The sequence below is a fragment of the Pseudonaja textilis genome, chromosome 1 (assembly GCF_049901715.1).
Source record: "Pseudonaja textilis isolate UNSWEBS1 chromosome 1, rPseTex1.2, whole genome shotgun sequence".
Lineage (NCBI taxonomy): Eukaryota > Metazoa > Chordata > Lepidosauria > Squamata > Elapidae > Pseudonaja > Pseudonaja textilis.
Window position 1 is genome coordinate 31,123,099 of NC_141990.1, and position 19,662 is coordinate 31,142,760.

A 19,662-nucleotide genomic window follows, 5' to 3' on the forward strand; every position below is an offset into this window, starting at 1 on the left:
GGCATTTTCCATTTCAAACCAACAACACCACATTTAGTTTAAAGTAATTTAAACTAGGTGGCCCATGGTATAAAACAACCTGGATTTCTAGGAAGGAAGATATAAATGTAATAGAGTAATAATAATGGGAATAATAGTTTAGTCCTCTGCACTTTCTGGATTTTAAAGAATATGTTGGTGTTTGGTTACTGCTGATTTTCTTCCTTGGTTATAAAAATAATCTTTTGTTGTCTGGGTACAGCTTTGGTAAGTTTATCTACTTCCTTCTTAAAGAAGAAAGGACTAGTCAATCAATCATGAATGCAGCACACCTACTTAGCTTGCTACTGTACTATTGCCACTTAGCCTGGGAGAACACAAAGTATTGTAGACCTTTGACAGAAAAAGGTGTTTCTTTGTGAAATTTCTACATTGATGCAACTAATGAGGTCTTTCCCTGCTATGGAGTTATTCTGCTTTTTACTCATGCTCAATTCAGGGATATATATTCCTGAATTGAGGATGAGCAAAAAGCAGAATAACTCCATAGCAGGGAAAGATCTAATTAGTTGCATCAACGTAGCAGTTTCACAAATACACAGACACACAGACACACACAAAATTTGTTATCCCCATGTCTGCTCTCTATCCTGTCTCAGGTGCCCCAATCCCAGTCCCAGTCCCTCCACTCACCTGACTTTCCACCAGTGTAACAAATGTTGAAGTCCTTATTTGATTTTACAAATCTTGAGGTTAACCATGAGATTATAGGAAAATACTACTACAGACTGGTACAACCAAGAGCAATGTAAGCCCTTTTGCATTGGTCTTTCTGATATACTGATGGTGAGAAGAAGCAATGTAATGGAGGCATAAAAGAAAAAAGATGTTGGCAGGATGTGTTTTTGCCATAAGTGTTCATACACTAAACGGGGACAAGTCTACCGAGGAAGTGGTGGAATCTCCTTTCTCTTAGGTGATAATAGAATTTAAGAGAATAGGAGAGGGATTGTTGAGTTGGCATCAGACATGGAGTCTTAAACAACTGAAAAGACTCTGGGTAGAAGAGCTAGAAGGAAAACTTTGATGGAGTGTAATGGCGAAAGCAACATTGATGGACCTAGTTAGCGGTAGCTGTTGAAGAGTTCTTATTTAAGTAAAGACAAATGTGTGTTGATTAATCTAAATTGGGCTGGGCAGTGCTTTGACACTGAAAGCTTATTAATTCAAGGACAATGTTCAGAGAACACTGCTGAAGAGAAAAGTTGGGTGACATCCAGAAGAGTCACTGAAGATTAAGACCTTGTCTACCCTTCACAGATAATCCATCAGCATTGATTGAAGATAGCAGCAAATAAAGCATTCCTCCATCCAGGGTCTGTGCCAGTATGAGAAAGAAAGGAGGCTGGCCAGTATTTGCTTTGCCCTTTCCTTACCAATAAAGTAGGAGGTAAATAGAGAGAAGAATAACTATGATTAATATTAGAGCAACATCATAGCATGCAAACATCTGCTAGTTACAGAATTCATAGGCTTTGACAGTTGAGAAGAAAAGGTTCCTTCCTCAAGGCAGTTTAAAAAATCAAGTGGTTGCATTATCAGGAAGCAAAGGGGAAGAGAAAGAAGCCACTAAAATGCCATTAGTTAGTTGTAAATTCTGCTAAACTGATTGATGCTGTTAACTATAATGAGAAAAGAGTTTGAGATCAGGAAAGGAAGGGGGACAAGTAGGAGGAGCTGGGAATGGATAAGAATTTGTATTCTAATTTCAAACTGCAGGAATCCCAGGTGTATTGTCTAGGGTTTCCTGTAATTTGCCTACAGAATAACAGTCTGGAAGAAATCTTTGCAGCACTGTATTAATTACACAGCAGGATAAAATCATTTCTTTGTAATGGAAAAAGTAAGGGACCTAGAGGGGAAAAAAAGACTCTCTAAATTTGCTGACAGAGGCAGGATCCCGTTTAAAATGAAAGAGGAAAAGATAGTTAGACCAGAAATCTGTTGCCTATTTCAAGTTGATTTTGTTATATTTTTTCTTTTCCCTATAGCTACATGGTGAAATATGGCAAACTATAAGCATTTGTTGTATGTTGCCTATCGATATCAAGACATTAGTGACACTCCAAATGATGTATATGGGACTCAAAAATTATGGTAAACTTCAAAAGTTCAAAGTTCAAATAAATAGTAAGATTTTTTAAAAAGATTTTAAAATTAGAGGTTTTTCCCCAAAAAATTAAAGTCAATTTTCAGAATTCATTTTACAATGAATGAATGAATGAATGAATGAATGAATGAATGAATGAATGAATGAATGAACTCATCTATCAATTTGTGTAGTTTTCACAGAAAAGATGTGGTCATTAGCCTACCCCAGCTCTTCACCCTTTCTTTATTTCAGTGATGATATCACATAGTAAGATCAGATAGATTGTAAGATGCTGTGACATCTTCACATTCTCTTCTCAATAGTGGATTGGTTGACAACTTTCCCTTTCCTGCTTCATTGCCAATCAATAATTATAATCCTCTTAACTTCGAAATGTACCACCTTACCTGCTGCTACTTGTCCATATGCTTTCATCCCTCCTCATTAGTTCTCAGTAGCTAAATGAAATATTCTCAGCAGCTCACTGTTGCTACTGGGTTACTATCTCCCCATGCCAGCTGTTGGGATTTTAGAGATATAATAGCATGTGGCCCTCAGTCTAATTTGTTCAGATCTCTGGGAGGAGTATTTTGTCTCTGCTTATAGTTCCTAGTCAACTTTGGCTGATCTCCAAAAGCTAAGCAGGTCGGATCTGGTTAATTCTTGGCTGGGGAACTACCAGGAAATCCCAGGGCTATAAGCTAGACTGGGAAGCTGAATATATGTACTAGCAGAAAATGAGAAACTACTTCCATGTTCTTGCCAAGAATGACACTTGAGCTGATTTTGACCTGAGTGAAGTGAAGAGGGGGAGGAGGTCTTGTGCCTGGTCCCTTTTTAGTTTAGAACCTACACACTACTGATATATTCTTCCTGACATAATTCCCTTTGAAGGAATGACACAGAAGCAATTTCTCCAACTCTTGCCTGAAGTAAAAGTATTCTTGCAGAAGCTAACAAAACCATTTTTTTTCCAAACTACCAGGACATTGAACTCGAGAATCCCTCAATACAGTTGTTCTCTCCACAGTCTTCCAACCATATTCCTCAATATTATTTTTCTTTAAATGATAATTTGAGTTGGAAACTTGGCAGACAAATCCCTATCAAAATGCATCCTTCATTCATGTGTGTGTGTGTGTGTGTGTGTGTGTGTGTGTGTGTGTGTATCTATATCTATCTATCTATCATCTATAGATAGATGATCTATCACATATACACACACACAGAATATATCATATATCACTATAATAACTGACAGGTGCCCATTACACTTTCCAATGTTATAAACTGGAAACCTTTTAATTTCATTTTGTATTTCTACTGATAGAACTTAATATTTTATTGCTTTAAACTTGACCTAGCAAATCACGTCATGAAGGTTCATCTCAGAAGGCGGCATATAACAATAGTTTAAGTAAAACAAAATCAATGAAACCCCATCTGTATACTCTTTTATTTTTGCTGATTCTTTTGAGAGAAAAATAGAAGCTTAATTTCTCAGAGGTGTTTTGTTGACACCCAAATGGAAAGTCTGTGTCTCTGCCTCCCTTATTGTGTTTCCAAGTAATGAAAGTATTTAAGAAGGTGCAATTATGGATTTGGCAAGCACCTGGGCTTCCTGGAAGAGCTTTTTCACACTGAATAAACACATGCACTTGATTTGTTTATATTACAGCACACTGGAGAACTGTCTACAACAAAAGGCTACAACTACCTTGCTTGGGTTTATCCCTTCCCTTCTATTTATATGTGTTTTTTGCTTAAATTAATTATTTACACTCAGGCCACAATCTTCTTCCAGGTGGCAAAAGAATAAAGTGTAGTCACAAAACAGGTGCAAATGCTCTACAAGACCTCTACCAATGTATTTTTGTTATACTCTTTGGTTCTATTATCCTCTACCTTCCCAATATATCCACATATACTCTTACTTTATATACTATATTGTATGTAGTACATAGCATAAACTATGCTGTTATACTCTTAAATATCTCTCCAAAAAGAATAAAGAAAAACTCCCCAAAATAATCTTCACCTTCTCCTCCTTCAAAAATAGTTTATTTATGGAAAGGAGGTTATTAGCATAATATGTATAATCAAAGCCCTATCATCAGATAAAGGGGTCTTTTTCAAGTAGCAAAAACTGCACAGTAGGGCAGCCAGATATCAGAAGAGACAATTGTATGTGCCCCACCACAGTATCCTGTAGAGGAACTTGCTCCACTTCGATACAGTAAAGGCAATTGTTTCATCATGAATATTATGGTGAAATTTAATTCCTAATTTAACTTGGGTGTTAAATTGGCTCCCATGGCTTTTAGAGATGGAATCATGACCATGATTGTGTCCATTTATAGATCATTTTCAGTTTGCATAGTACAATAGAAGTGAACATGTATGTTAGGGCTCCAGCAAATCCACCCTCATTCAAATCAAAAGTCTCGAGCCGCATCTCAGAGAAAAGAAAATTGATTTATTAGAAGTGGCCATGCTGGCGTTAGCTGGGTGCAGCCAATACTAAATTACATCATACATTTCCCCCTTGACCCTGGTCTTCCTCCCACCCACTGGATGTGACTTCTCCAATGGAACACATCGATCTCCAAGAGTCATCCATCATGCTCTCCAATAATCTTCTTATGCTCCAACAACTTTGAGCTGCTGGGGTGATTATCTAGGCATTTAAGGAATGCCTTGTTTTCCCCCACTCCCTTTTTCTGGCAGCTAAAAAGACCAAAGGATTATTTTTTTAGTTGACAATATATTCATGAAGTACTTGTGACCTGTAAGAAAAAAAAAAGTGAACAAAAATAGAAGTCTCAGCCAGGAAATACTGTGGAATTTGTCTTTTCTTATTACAGATTTTCAAAAGGCATGTTCTAAGGGAAGTGTCATGGAGATTCTCAGTCATTCAGGTCATGATTGTCCCAAAGGTGCTTTTTCAAGAGACAACTGGGCCTTCTTTGTTTTTTTCTTTGAACATGTTTTGTTTCTCATCCAAGAAGCTACTCTCTGAAGAATCTTGAAAAAGCTTATTGAAAAGCTTTTTGAAAAGCCTTTTCTCTTGAAAAAGCACCTTTGGGTTATAAGAGAAGACGAATTAGCAAAAAGGGACTTCCCTACTCTGCTTCCTGTCTGAGCAAGGGGTTGGACTAGAAGGCCTCCAAGATCCCTTCCAACTCAGTTATTCTGTTCTGTTCTGCTTCTACCAAGTGGAGCATCCATGAGAATACTGTTACTGCAGAGGATCCAATGAATACCCTTCATTATAAAAAAATAGATGATAGAGATTGAGATATACATGCACACACATACACACACGCAACATTTATTCTGAAAATTTTGAGAGAGAACAAGATGGCTTGCATGGTGCAGAAGGTAGAACACTAGTCTAAAACCTAGGGAATTCTAGGTGGAAATCCCTACTCAAGAGCAAACATTTGACTTTGACCAGTTGCTCTCTCAAACGTGTATTCCTCAGAGTTATTGTGAGAAGAATTTACATGTGCTCATTGATTTGAGCTTATGGATGAAAATATCATCTAGAAATATACATAATAAGTAAATGAATACAGAATAAGAGAGTTGAAAGGGACCTTGGAGGTCTTCTAATCTGATCTCTTATCAAACAGGAGATCCTACCCATTCCAGACTCTTCTTAAAAGCCTCCAGTGATGGAGCACCCACAACTCTTCAAGGCAAGCTGTTCCATTGGTTAATTGTTCTCACTGTTAGGAAATTTTTCCTTAATTCTTGCTTCTCTTCTTTGGAAAACAGGTTGAACTCCTCTTCTTTGTGTAAGCCTCTCAAATATTGAAACACTGCTATCATGTCACTCCTAGCTCCCCTTTTCACTAGATTACACATACCCAATTCCTGCAACTGTTCTGCATATGTTTTTGTTTTCAGACTCCTATTCATCTATGTTTCTCTTTTCTGCACATTTTTCAGTCTCAACATATTTTTATAATACGGTGACCAAACTGCATACAGTATTCTAAGTGTGGTCTTACTAAGTTTTTATAAAGCAATGCTAATACCTCTCAAGATTTTGATTCTATCCCTCTGTTAATGCAGCCTAGGACTGTATTGGCTTTTTTGGCTGCTGCTACACACTGTTGGGCTCATGTTTAAGTGGTTGTTCACTAGGACTCCAATATCCTTCTCACAGTTACTGCTATTGAGCCAGTTTCACCTAATCTGTACATTTCTTGATCATTTTAACTGTAATAACAAAACAATCACAATTGTATAAAATTATCTATATTATCATAAGCTACAAGTTTGTTCTTTTATGGTTCTTATATTCTAAAATAAACATGTTCACCTTGGCTTGGTTTGAGGCTTTTCTTCCCAAAAGCAAGCAGACATAGGACAAACGAACTCTATCATAAAAATCTGGTGCTGATACGGCCTTGGTAAAGCCATGGCTGCTGACCAAAATACCCTACTTCTATCATCCTCATTGCAGCCACTTTCCATATGGTGCCACTTGCACTTGGCTGCTCCTTTAGGTTGTTTCGAGGGACACCATGAGAGCCAACACATTGATTTCTGCAGGTTTTGTGCCAGACTCATTTGGGATGGCAAAGTAGCAGATTTTTGTGACTCTGTTTTCCCCTCCTGTTCAACACTGCTGTGTCAAACTCAACACCTTTTAAAACACTTTCCTCCTTCTCCTCCTTCTTAAAAACAAAGCACTCATCACCTCCTCTCTATTTTGGAGCACTGTCAGCAGTGGTGGCAAAAGGATGCTTGGAGGCATGTGCCTTTTGTTTTGACAGTGAGGAAAGGGAAGGAAAGGAAAGGAAAGGAAAGGAAAGGAAAGGACAGGAAAGGAAAGGAAAGGAAAGGAAAGGAAAGGAAAGGAAAGGAAAGGAAAGGAAAGGAAAGGAAAGGAAATATTTTTGGTGCTTTGCTTTTCAAGTTCCAAACATCAGTTCAGTGATTTGGGTTTTTTTTTTAAGGAACAAATATGGAATTCCAAGGTATTTGTGCCATATCAAATCCAAGCAATATCAGAATCATACAGTATTATGTTAACCAATGAAGAAGAGTTGATTGAGCAACAATATGAAAACAAAGTGAGCTTACAATATATGGTCCAATATAACCATTTTCACCCTCCTTTCTATAAAAGGCATTTCTTGCTACTGTCTACACAACAGTGACCAATGGTACCAGGATAATCAGAAGGATTGTAGCTTGGTGGGATTGCTTCTACTTTCCATGGAGAAGGCCCTCAAATAGAAGTCAAAACATCTGAATTCTTGCTGACAATCAACATAGACAATACAAAATAGAATAAGTAAGGGACTGTCTCAATCGAATATATCCCTCCATTTCTAAGTCTAGGATATGGCAGTGCCTGCCTATTCATTTCAAGAACTCAAGTGCTTGACCATTTTCAGCAACAACAAGAGAAAGGACATTTAATCCAGCTAACCCAGCCAATGATATCATTGGTGCCCATCCATCCTATAAAAAGGGGTATCAAACTCACATTATCATGGCAGTATCACATGATGTATTGGGACTTTTTTCCCCTTTGCTAAGCCAGGTGTGGGTGTGGCCAGCACATGACGCATCTGGCCCATGGGCCAGGAGTTTGACAGCCCTGCTATAGAATAAACGTACAAAATAAAGTGCCGTTTGCTCCCCAAATAGTCAATAGAACTTTAAAATTGTACTTAAGATTGGTTTCTGTCACAAGATAATAACACTAAGGTACAAAGGACACAAATGAGACAAAGGAATAGTTGGTGTGGAGAGGTTCATCTTATGCACAAAATCTATAATTACATTTAAGGTCTCAGCTTTGCTCTTTCACTCCCCACCATCACTAGAAAATTTGTCTTCTAGATCTTACCTTTTGCCACCTTATTTTTGCACACATGGGATCTGCTGCAATGACAGGTTAAAGAGCATCTTCAGGTCTGAAAATTCTGAAACAATACAGAAATAAGCTGGTTTGGAAGAATGAAGATAGTAATCAGGTAATATTTCATATTCTTATGATAAATGAGCAGGATGGGATCTCCAAAAGCATGGTTATTCTTTCTGTGTATTGTCATTATGTAAACATTGTTGCTCCAATCCATATTCAAACCGAGATTCTCTCAATTGAAAATAGCCAGGCCTAGGAATAGTTTATAGTCTGAGAAATATCTGGGGAAAAGAACAAAAAAGTATATTCTTAAGACTAAATATATTGCCTATTGCTGTTCTTTCATATATTTTTTTCTTGTGCTAGTATCAGTGCACAGGAGAATGATCCAAACAATATGTACCTTAAACTATCCTATTTCAGCCACATGTTTTGCAACATTCCACCACCAACTTGTGGAATTTTTCAAAAGAAAACATTTCATTGGCATTCTTCCCAGTTACTAAACTTGCCACTCTATTTTTCATAGTCAGTCTCACATACAGCACACTGAAATAGTCCACAAATAATTTTGGCTAGACTAGCCATTAAGGTTTAGGTTGGCAAATCCCTAATGCACAAACTTTATTGAACTTCTTATGAAAGTTCACACTACATGTTAAGATAGAAAAGGCAGTCAAGCTTCTCTCTATTTATGCAATTATAGTGAAAGGACTACAATTTGGAAATAAATGGAAAAAATAGCAGCAGAGCTCATTTGTTGCTCATCCAGATTTGTTAGCTCATCTAGATATACATATACAGTGCATAAGAATGTAGGATGGCAGTGTTTTTCCCTTTTTATGACCCTATAATCCCTTTTATCAGGGTGTAGCCAGGGCAACTGAATGGAGCTAAGCATTTACTGGCCGGGTGCCCTTCCTTATGCTTACATGGAGTTCACAGCAGATATTTTTTCTTTGCACTCTGATAGAGAAACATATGTTGCTGTCTAGGATTGAGCTCTCAAGCTCATGAGTGTGAGATGAATGTTTTCACCTCTAGGTCACCGTGCCACTCTCAGATGTCCACGTTTATTTATGATTTAATTTATATCCCACCTTTCTGCTTACTTAAAAGCTTAATGAAAGAACTATGTCAATCATTTTTGTAAAAACTAATAAAAAGGTGGGCATACATATATACCTGGGGAGACTATTTCATAGCTTGCAAGCAAAGTCATTTGGAGCTTTAAGGGGTCAACAATAACCAAAATGACTAGAGATCTTTCAATATAGATTCCATACACAGTCCTTAAACTGTATTTTCTAGCAAGTCTCATCTGCTCAGGAAGGGTTGCAGATGGCAACTTCTTGTAATTGGACAAGCATACTCCTTGCTACAACTGCCAGTTTCAAATTTAGTAATTGCTGGAAGTCAAGGAACATTCCCAAACTGTGAACCTGCTGTTTCTGGGAACATATATCCCCATCCATAACTGAATTCATCTTAATCTCCTCTGTTATTCTCCTTACCTGTAGCATCTTTGTCTTCTGGATTTAATTTCAGCTTCTTCTCTCTCATCAATATCTTTATCAATATTTAGCATTACTAAGAGGTACCTACTACTTCCTGGGTAATGGAGTATTAAATCTGGAAGTACTAAACTTCCATGGTCAGAAAAAGGAGAAGGGGGTGTCTTCAGCATAATGATGGCATCCTTCTCTAAAACTTTGGATTATCTCTGAGAATTCATGTTGAAATTAGACAACATTGGGATAAATAGAATTTTGTAGAATACTATATGTCAACAACCTAAGCATCAAACATCTAGGACATCCTGATAAGAATGATCAGAACCAATGCTTCCAAAAACCAGCCAAACCAGTCAACTCAGAAGAATACTATGGTTGATAGAATTGAAAGCATCCAAGATACTCAAGAAATCTAATAAGGTTACACTCCTCCCATCTAGTTTCCAGTATATGACATTTTCTGGGTCTAGTAAAGTCTTATAATTGTCTTCTTAGAGTGTTTGGGATCATATCCTTCATTAAAGAGCCATTTATCCCTTTCTGTCTTTAACCATGGAGCCAGCCCTACCCTGATTTAATCAGCACAGTGAGTCAAGGGTCAACTAGCAGGTAAATCCTTTTTACTACATCTAGATAATTTTTTAAAAAAATGTTTCACTGTTTGTTTAGTCTTGGTATTTCCTTCACTTCTGCTCCAGCTGTCTACTTGTCTCCCTCATTGCTCTCATCCCTCTGGTGAATCAAGGTGCTAATTTGGTTCTGCTAAATGCAAGCCTAGAGTGTCAACTGCATCCATGTTCTATGGCTTGAAAAGTATGGCAGGAAGTCCATTCAGAAAACCCTTTGCTTAAATGGGCACATAGGTTAGATAGTTTAAACTGATCTTCTGTCCTTGAACATGTTTATAGCAGACACCAACCTAAAATTGATCAGGAAATTTTAAAAATATTTTTTTTAGTGCTTCATTTTCAGATCATTGATCCCAATTACATAAGTTGTGAAATCCAGGATTTGCCTGCTATAGAGAAAAGTTCAGCTGCTAACTTGGATAACTCCATAGTTGTTATGATCATGGGCATTCCTTTCAACCAAAGCTTTTGTCAGAATGCAAGTTTCACCATATATATATATGAATATGAATATGAATATGAATATATATATATATGAACAAAAGGACTATAGTTTGCATCATAGCATTATGATATATGCTTCATTACTTCCCCTCCTTTGGGCCCTGTAGATTTCACTGCCACATTTACTACAACTTGAAATGAATGCCAACCAATGACCTGCTCTTCCTTTTTTGCAATGCAACTCCTCCTGTAGTAACTATACAATTTTTAATCCTAGGCCATACTTCATTCACTAGTTTCCTCTATCTGCTTAGTACAAGTCATAATACCAACATAAATTAAATTAAACCAATACATTGAATCAATTCCTTTCCAGTTTAAGCCCTGACTGACTCTCAGTGCTCATACATAAAAACAAATAGATTGGCCCATGCAAGAGGCCTCCAAAAGATACCTTTAGAATTGCCCCTTGAGTAGTGACTCACTTATCTGGAACATTGGTCCTTTAACACCCAGTGAACAGATGATGGAATGTCTCTAGAGTAACTTTACTTGGAAAAAAACTCAACAGTTTAAGTCCTACAAAGACAGACAATTGGGCATTTGAAATAATACCTATATATAAACATAGATAAATATATATTTCTCAGCCTACTGGAGTTCTGAGGAACAAATATCACATTTACTAATTAAGCAGTGTTGTTATTCTACTGTTATTTTTTAAATCATTTTGATTTGCAATAATTTTAATTTGTTATAACCTACCTGAGTGCTTTGAGTTGGACAAACTATAAGCATTGTAAAATAAGTAAATATGATAAGCCAAATCCAAATGGACCACATTATGACTTAGTGTGATGTGTACTGAAGCCCAGAATTGATTTTTCCTCTGATGAGATTCAATAAACCTCATGTTTTACATTTTAGCTGAGTCTACAAAGCCTAGTGTGGTTTTTGAAATCTTGGCAGGCTACCATATTTGGCTGGCATCTTGTAGATTACAGGTAGGTCTGCCACATTAAGTCTATGGTTCCTTGTCTTGTGTATTTTTTCCTAGTATCCTTTATTATCCTTAATCTGCAGCATTAGTTTGCAAGATAATGATGGCAAAGTGTACCCCTTTGGCTGTCCTATGTTCTTTGGGTATAATTAAATAATTCCTAAATACATATGCATATAATAAATAATGTAACACATTCTTTGCCATAATGAGTACCCCTCCATAAAGTTAATGTACTGTGAAACAAGAAGGAAGTAAAAAAACCTACATAGTCTTTGGCAGCTGCTGCTGATATCATCCAAGGTTCTTTTACAAGCTCTAGCCAAGCCAAGAGAAACTGTTCTAAGTTTCTCTTGGCTTGCAAAACGAATTGTGACACAGCTGATGGGCTACACTTCTAGATCAGAGGTGTCAAACTCTATTTCATTGAAGACTATTTTGTTCTTGGAAACAAACACACCACAAACTGAGGCAATGTGGCTGGCTTGGTTGCTCAGGCTTTAATCAAGCTTTGTGTGCAAACAACACAGATTTAGCTCAGCCATGAGGCAACAGCTGTTGGCCCATTTGACAGCTCCTTTTATACTGAGTTATCAAACTGGTGACCAATCAGGTTGTGGCTGGGCACTCCCTGCTGGATCGGACCAAAGGGAGAACTGAAGACATAGCAAGGACTGCATTGGCATTGTGTTTGACACTGGGGGTTGGGGTGGTGTGGCCGGGGTGGGCATAGCCAGCTCAATGTCACTTGTGTTGGGGACACTTGTGGTGGCCCAATGCTCTGCCCGAAAAAAACAGGCTCCTGAGCTCCATTTTCAATGGCCTCCTGCAACCCTCTCCCAGTAAAAATGGAGCTCGGGAGGGCCACATGTGGTGCTCCCGAGCTCCATTTTTGCTAGCAGAGGCACCACGCACCAGTCCTTTTCTCTTTCCAGGGTGACCCTGAGGGCCCTATCTAAACATTTTGTGGGCCAGATCTGGTCCCCAGGCCTTGAGTTTGACACCCTTGCTCTAGATTGCAAGTTGTGCAAACCTTCCAGCTGGAACTGGATTAGGAGTAGATAAGAAGCCTCCTGACTATGAAAAATGACAGTCAGAGGAATAAGACAACTTTCATGTCTGTTTATTGGGACCCTGATGTAATCTATCGGTTAGAATTTGGTTTCCAAAGAAGAAACAGAAGCATACAAATGGGAATCATATGGATAGAGCTATATAACATGAGGCCCAGATGTACCTATGTTTCATTTGTAATTCACAACATGCTTGGATGCATACCTCAGAGAATTCCAAAAGTTGTATCCAATTTGTAATGTAAATGCAGCAGAAGGAAAAAAAATATTATAGATATGACTAGTGTCATAATGGTTCACACTGATGAAAGAATTGAATGCATCATTATTGGAAGATTTAACCTCACCAATATATGAACCATGTATAGGACCTTAGGATTCTAGTCTGAGTTGTAAGCAGAGATAATGTTAATACTGAAGAGGCTTAAGAGAAAAGTTCCAAGTGACCATGTAAATGAATTTTGGAATAAGCATCTGATCATCTGTCCATTCATTCAGCCATCCTCTGTCTATTCTTCTCCACTCTTCTCCAAAACTACCTTCTAAGTTCAGTAATCTAGTTTATTTCCATTATCATAAATGAACCCCCAAGACGTTCATGGGTAGAATTACCCTGCAAGAAAATTAAGATACCCTGAATAAAGAATAGAAGTCAGTGGGGTGCTGGAGTCAGTTTGTATCAGTTTGTGAGAGAAGATGGTTACATTTTCTGAAATTCTGAGAACCATCTAGAGCAGAACTGAGCATCATTTCCTAGCACACCAATCAACTCTTCAGCAGCTGGTGGCATTGCAGTTGTTGTAATGGAGCCAGCAGTTATTATATCCACCAGCACAGCACTGATTAAGGTAGTTAATCTTATGCCACAGTGCCATAAACACGAAGCCTCTATGGCCATTTAACCATATCACATCTTTTTGAGGACAAGAGTTTAATATTTGCAGGTGTGAAGAAGTTAAGTAAATAGGTGGTGGTTGTCATGATCATTTATTTGGGGCAGCTTTCTGTCATGAAGAAATAACAGACTTTTGAATGAAAATTTGAACTTGGCAAATTTTAGATAACTGATAACCTTTTACTTGCAATCCCAATATTATTAGAAATAATGTGACAAATTTGCTGAGCATAAAATGAAACCATAATTTAATGTCATGTTCAATTGATATTGCCTGATATTGTGACTATGAAGTCCAGTTATACCATATTTTATTTAACTGTCAAAAATTGAAAAAATAATACTCAGCTGTGAAGAATATACCTCACAATATGAGGCTAACATATTCTTTCATTTGGGGCTCAAGCATTGTTATACCTTCCAGCTTGGAGATTGAAGATTGCTGCACCCTGTACTCCTCCAAGGAAATTCCTGTTTGCTATTACTTTCTTTTTTAACAATTCATTTCTCTCAATATTTTTCTTCACGTTGACAACTACCCATTGAGTCTCCATACACTTGCCTCTACAAATGTCTACTTTTAAATGGACGAGGAAGATTCCTGACCATCCGTAGAGATTCTACTTGAGCTAGATCATCCCAAAGAGAAGAAGTTCCATAAAGTCCAGGAACTTTAAGTGCAATGGTCATGTTATGGCTGTTCCTGATTTCAGCTTTCATTGTTTCTCAAATTCCTTTTACCACTTTCCAGACAACAGAAAAACTTAGATAGATAGATAGATAGATAGATAGATAGATAGATAGATAGATAGATATAGATATAGATACAGATACAGATACACACACACACACACACACACACACACACACACACACACATATATGGCATTCAGCTTTGTTCGTGTATTTTCCCACGTCATTGTAGTTGTGCTTTTAAAGTTGTAGCGACGTTTCAGCAGAATCTCATCTGCCATCATCAGGCTTCTGTAGCCTGAAGCCTGATGATGGCAGATGAGATTCTGCTGAAACGTCGCTGCAACTTTAAAAGCACAACTACAATGATGTGGGAAAATACCCGAACAAAGCCGACGTGGGTACTTACATGTATCTTGGTGATGTTTCGGCGAGGTCCCACTTGGCATCCTCAGGCTGGTGCTTTTGGCTTTGTGCCAGTGCAAGCAGTGTGTGATCAGAGCTGCTGTCTCTCCATAAATACTGATGGGGGTGCTGGTGTGCTGGGCTGGTTGGCTGCGCTGCTTCCTCTTGATTGGTTGACAGAGTTGATGTTGGTATAATGGGCTGTGTGATGGCCTTGTGAGTTTTGTTGTGGAGATATCCTGGATCTTGTGCTGTAATCTCCTCTCCTCTCCTCTCCTCTCCTCTCCTCTCCTCTCTGAAGCAGAACACAGCAAACTCCAAGACCAATAAACACAGACCAAGACTCCCAACCAATCAGGATGAAGAAAAAACCATTCTGGCACAGCAGTAGGCTAGCCCCAAATTTAAAACTGAAACGGCTGTGAAAGTCTGACTCACAGAAGAACACAATACAGAAGCCTGATGATGGCAGATGAGATTCTGCTGAAACGTTGCTACAACTTTAAAAGCACAACTATAATGATGTGAGAAAATACCCGAACAAAGCTGAATACTGTTAGATCGGTGGATCGGGTCACATAAGAGGCGAGGCGCGAAAGTGAACAATCAGCTCTTTATTGAAGCATCTAAACAAGGACAGTCTAAAGCGTGTGAGCTGCTTGGCTTTATACAGCCGGCCAGCGGCTCGGCGGCCAATGGCAGCGCTTTGAATCTCCCGTGATCGGCTCGGCCAATCGCGGTAGATTCTTAGCGCTCCAATCACAGGCGTTCCTTGAACCAATCGGATTGCGGTCTGGGTGGACCAATCAGAATGCGAGTCTTCAAGAATGTTAATACAGAACACCCCTCCCCTCATGGTTTTGTCCGACGCAGTGTCGTGACGTAGTCGCGCAGGTAGGTGGGGCTTCGAACCTGCCTGGCTGACCTGCGTGGCTCAGTCGGTGTGTGGTCGTCGGCCGGTTCGGACAGGCTCCGCGTCGCTCTCCACTTCGCTGATGGAACCGCCTGGAAGGGTGAGCCGGGCCCGTCGCCGCAGCTCCCGTCCGGACTACCTGGGTTGGTCGAGTTGCGGTTCCTGTTGCTCTCGCTCGGTCTTTCCAGGCTGGTTGAGCTGGCTTGGCTGTACCTTCCAGGTGAAGATCCCGTCTGCGACAGTTCGAGGTCTGCTGGTGAGTATGGCTGGTTTATTTGAGCGTTTCTATCTTCTGGTGGGGGTTGTTCGGCTTGCGTTGGGGTGTGTGCCATTGATGATTCCGGCCTGCCGTTGTTTACCGGCTTGGATGTTGAGGCTTCCCCTCCCTCTCTGCTTTCCTTGGTTGCCGTTGCCGAGGCGTCGGGGGTGTTGGTGGCTAGTCTGGACCGTAGCTGGTCAATGTGCCGTTTCCAGCTCTTCACGTCTGTTGTTTGGAGTCTGTATGATCGGGGCCCGGTTACCTGTGTTATTTGTGCGGGAACCCAGAGGGGGTCTCCCGTAAAGTTCTTTGCGTAGACCGTGTCCCCGATGTTGAATGCCCGGTACCGGCTGGAGGAGTCCGGGGGTTTCTCTGGGTTGTAGGTGGGGTGTAGGTGGTCCAGTAGAGACCTCAGTTTCCTTCCCATTAGTAACTCCGCTGGGCTCTTGTTCGTGGTCATGTTCGGGGTGATGTGCTATATGAAGAGTAGTTTGTTTATTTTTTCCTGGATGTCGCCGGTTTCGATTTTTTGGATGGCTTTTTTTGTGTATTGGACCATCCGTTCCACCCTACCGTTCGCCGCCGGGTGAGCCGTCGAGGTTAAGGCGTGTCTGATGCCCCGTTCGGCTAGGTATTTTTCAAATGCCAGTGCCGTGAACTGTGGCCCATTGTCCGACACTATGACATCCGGTAACCCGTGTGTTGCAAAGAGTCCGTTGAGCTTGTCGATGACCGCTTCAGTTGTTGTTGCCCTCATAGTGCTTACCTCCAGCCAGTTGGAGTAAGCATCTACGGTGATGAGGAATGTATGCCCCTTGGTTGGCCCGGCGAAGTCTATGTGTATTCGCGACCATGGTCCTCTCGGGGTCTCCCATTCCAGGACCGGCGCGGTGGGGGGGGTGGCTCTCGACTCTTGGCACCTGCTGCAACCAGCGACCCATGTCTCGATTTGTTTGTCCATCCCTGGCCACCAAGCGTAGCTTCTGGTCGTCTAGTTTGTTGCGGCGGATGGTAGGGACTAGGCGCTTGATTGTGCGCCAAGAAACCATTGAAAGGTAGGACCCGGAGTCCACTTCCATCTCGCAGGGCTGGTCCTCGATGCACAGGGCCACGTGTACCTTTCGGGCGTCCATGGTTGATGAATGGCCGATGACGACCGTCTGGTGGGTTTCCTCGCGCCGCTGTGCTTCGCTGAGTCATCTGCTGCGGCTGTCGCGGCTCCACCGGCTCTCAGTCGGTCAGTCTTGGTGCCTGGGGGGGGTGCCGTCTCGTCGTCGTGGGCTGTTTCCTTGTCGCTGCGGGCTGTAGCTCTTTTTGTTCCGGCACACCTTGGTGATGTGCCCCCACTTCTCGCAGTGCCTGCAGATGGCGTCGAGAAAACGACATTCAGAGCGGGGGTGGTCGCCGCCGCAACCGGCGCAACGGAAACTCGACTTACATCCCCTGCGATCCCGGCGGTCGCGCTCGGTCTGCAGCCGATGGATTTCCTCGTCTTCGTCCTCGGTGTTGGATTGGGGTTCGAAGTCGCCATGAAGCGGGGTCGTTTCTCGATGGCTGGGTTCCCCGGGCTTCGCGGTGGCCGGGGTCGCTTCGTTGGTCGGTGGCCATTCGGTCGTGTTGGCTTGCCTCATCCGGGCTGCTGACTGGTGGGTGGCCTCGGCGGCGGTAGCCTCGGCGAGGGCGTCAGCGAGGGAGATGTTGCCTCTGGCCATCAGCTGGCTCTGCAGCACGGGGTCTTGGAGTCCGAGGACGACTCGGTCCCGAAGCGCCTGGTCCAGGTCGGGGAATTCGCAGGGGCCTCCCAGGTTCTGCAGCTGGGCCACGAAGTCGCCGATGGTCTCGCCTTCGCGCTGATCTCGGCGGTAGAAGTCGTGCCTACGAATGAGGATGGGCATGGTAGGGGCGTAATGGCGGCGCAAGATGGGCTCGAGGTCGGCCCAGTCCATCTCCTTGACGTCGGTGGGTTTCGCCAGCGCCTTGGCCATTTTGAACACCGCGGGCCCGCAGTGTGTTAGGAATACTGCCCGTTTCCTCTGGCCGTTGGCGTCCTTGAGGTTGCTGCATTCCAGAAACATCTGGAAGCAGTCGATGTAGGCCTCCCAGTCTTCGGTTGCTGGGTCGAACGGAGCGGGCGGCAGGGTGCTGGCCATCTTGCAGGGTGCTGATCACCGTTTGCCACGTGCTAGTTGGTCCTCGCCTCACGATCCCACCTTCGTTGCCAGTGTTAGATCGGTGGATCGGGTCACATAAGAGGCGAGGCGCGAAAGTGAACAATCAGCTCTTTATTGAAGCATCTAAACAAGGACAGTCTAAAGTGTGTGAGCCGCTTGGCTTTATACAGCCGGCCAGTGGCTCGGCGGCCAATGGCAGCACTTTGAATCTCCCGCGATCGGCTCGGCCAATCGCGGTAGATTCTTAGCGCTCCAATCACAGGCGTTCCTTGAACCAATCGGATTGTGGTCTGGGTGGACCAATCAGAATGCGAGTCTTCAAGAATGTTAATACAGAACAAATACCATATATATATATATATATATATATATATATATATATATATATATATATATATATATATATATTCGTAGATTTTCACGGATACAGGTATGCAGGTCTTGGCATGTTCGGGTCTTTTCCCGTGTAAGATTGAGAGTATCTTGGTATCTTAGACACACAGCCAATATCTCAGCCACACATGTTCTTATGAAAAATCCAGCCAATGTGCAAACTTCAATTCCATCAACCAATCAAGAAATGACAACACAGCCAACCTCCCCACCAGTATATATAGGGAGACGGCAGCTCCGATCATGCTTTGCTCCCAGAAGCACGAAGCCGAAAGCACCAGCCTGAAGATGGCAAGTAGGACCTCATTGAAACATTGCCAAGATGCTCTCAATCTTACACAGGAAAAGACCTGGCGGCGTTTCGACGAGGTACCCAAGATACTCTCAATCTTATATGGGAAAAGACCTGAACACACCAAGACCTGCATACCTGTACTCGTGAAAATCTATGAAAACAAATGTGTGTGTGTGTGTATGTATGTATGTATGTTTTTGCAGAGAAAGAGTAAAGGTAACAGAAATATTTGAAAACAGCCTTTTCAACATAGGTATTTTCCAGGTATGTGGACTCTGACTCTTTGGAATTCTCAGCAGTTCTGGAACTGGAAAAACGTTGAGTGATAATTGCTACAGAGAGGCAAGTTTTCATGATAAATGATCATCTGAAATTCTCCTTTAACAGATAATACTCCAAAAAGATAAATACGACGAGGAACAAGGCTCAGTGTGGTGGTTTCATTATTGTAGAGGATCTTACATTGTGAAGATGACTTTTTTTTCTATTCTAGTCTATTCCAACAGTTCTATTACATTCTTAACTACCTTTTGTTTTTATTTAGAATATTTGAAAATTTCATCAAAAATTATTACAGACAATGGAAAAGACAAGAGGAAGAAGAATACAGATGCATTTTTCAGACTGCTTATTAAAATATAAGGCCACAAATTAGCACTGAGTGGATTTGAATATTCTGTAAATATTGCAATAAGTTAGTCAAAGAGTCTGACTTCAGGCATCTATAACAATGCAGCCAGGTTCTGAATTTTGATACTGTCAGTAAAAATTGTTCCTGTGAGAATTTCAAGTGAAGAAAGTTATAAAAATAACATTTATTTTCAATGAAGCAAGAAACTACTTGCATTACAGCAAAGCAAGTTATTAACTGGACTGTGTAGGAGGCATGGTGGCTCAGCGGTTAAAGACATTGGAAAGCTGACAGTCTAGGTTTGAGACCTGAGCACCACATGATGG

At 41.1% G+C, this 19,662-nt stretch overlaps 1 long non-coding RNA gene across 2 annotated transcripts in view; it reads right to left on the reverse strand.

The window, feature by feature from the left end:
- Positions 1-2,762, reverse strand: part of LOC148127556 (uncharacterized) — a 76,609-nt gene extending 73,847 nt beyond the window's left edge. The window contains exon 1 of one of the 2 annotated variants that reach the window (XR_015742987.1): positions 2,539-2,762. This is a non-coding gene — a long non-coding RNA (uncharacterized LOC148127556). The remainder of the gene's footprint in view (positions 1-2,538) is intronic. The other variant, XR_015742986.1, reaches the window with a different exon arrangement.
- Positions 2,763-19,662: the final 16,900 nt, after the last annotated feature.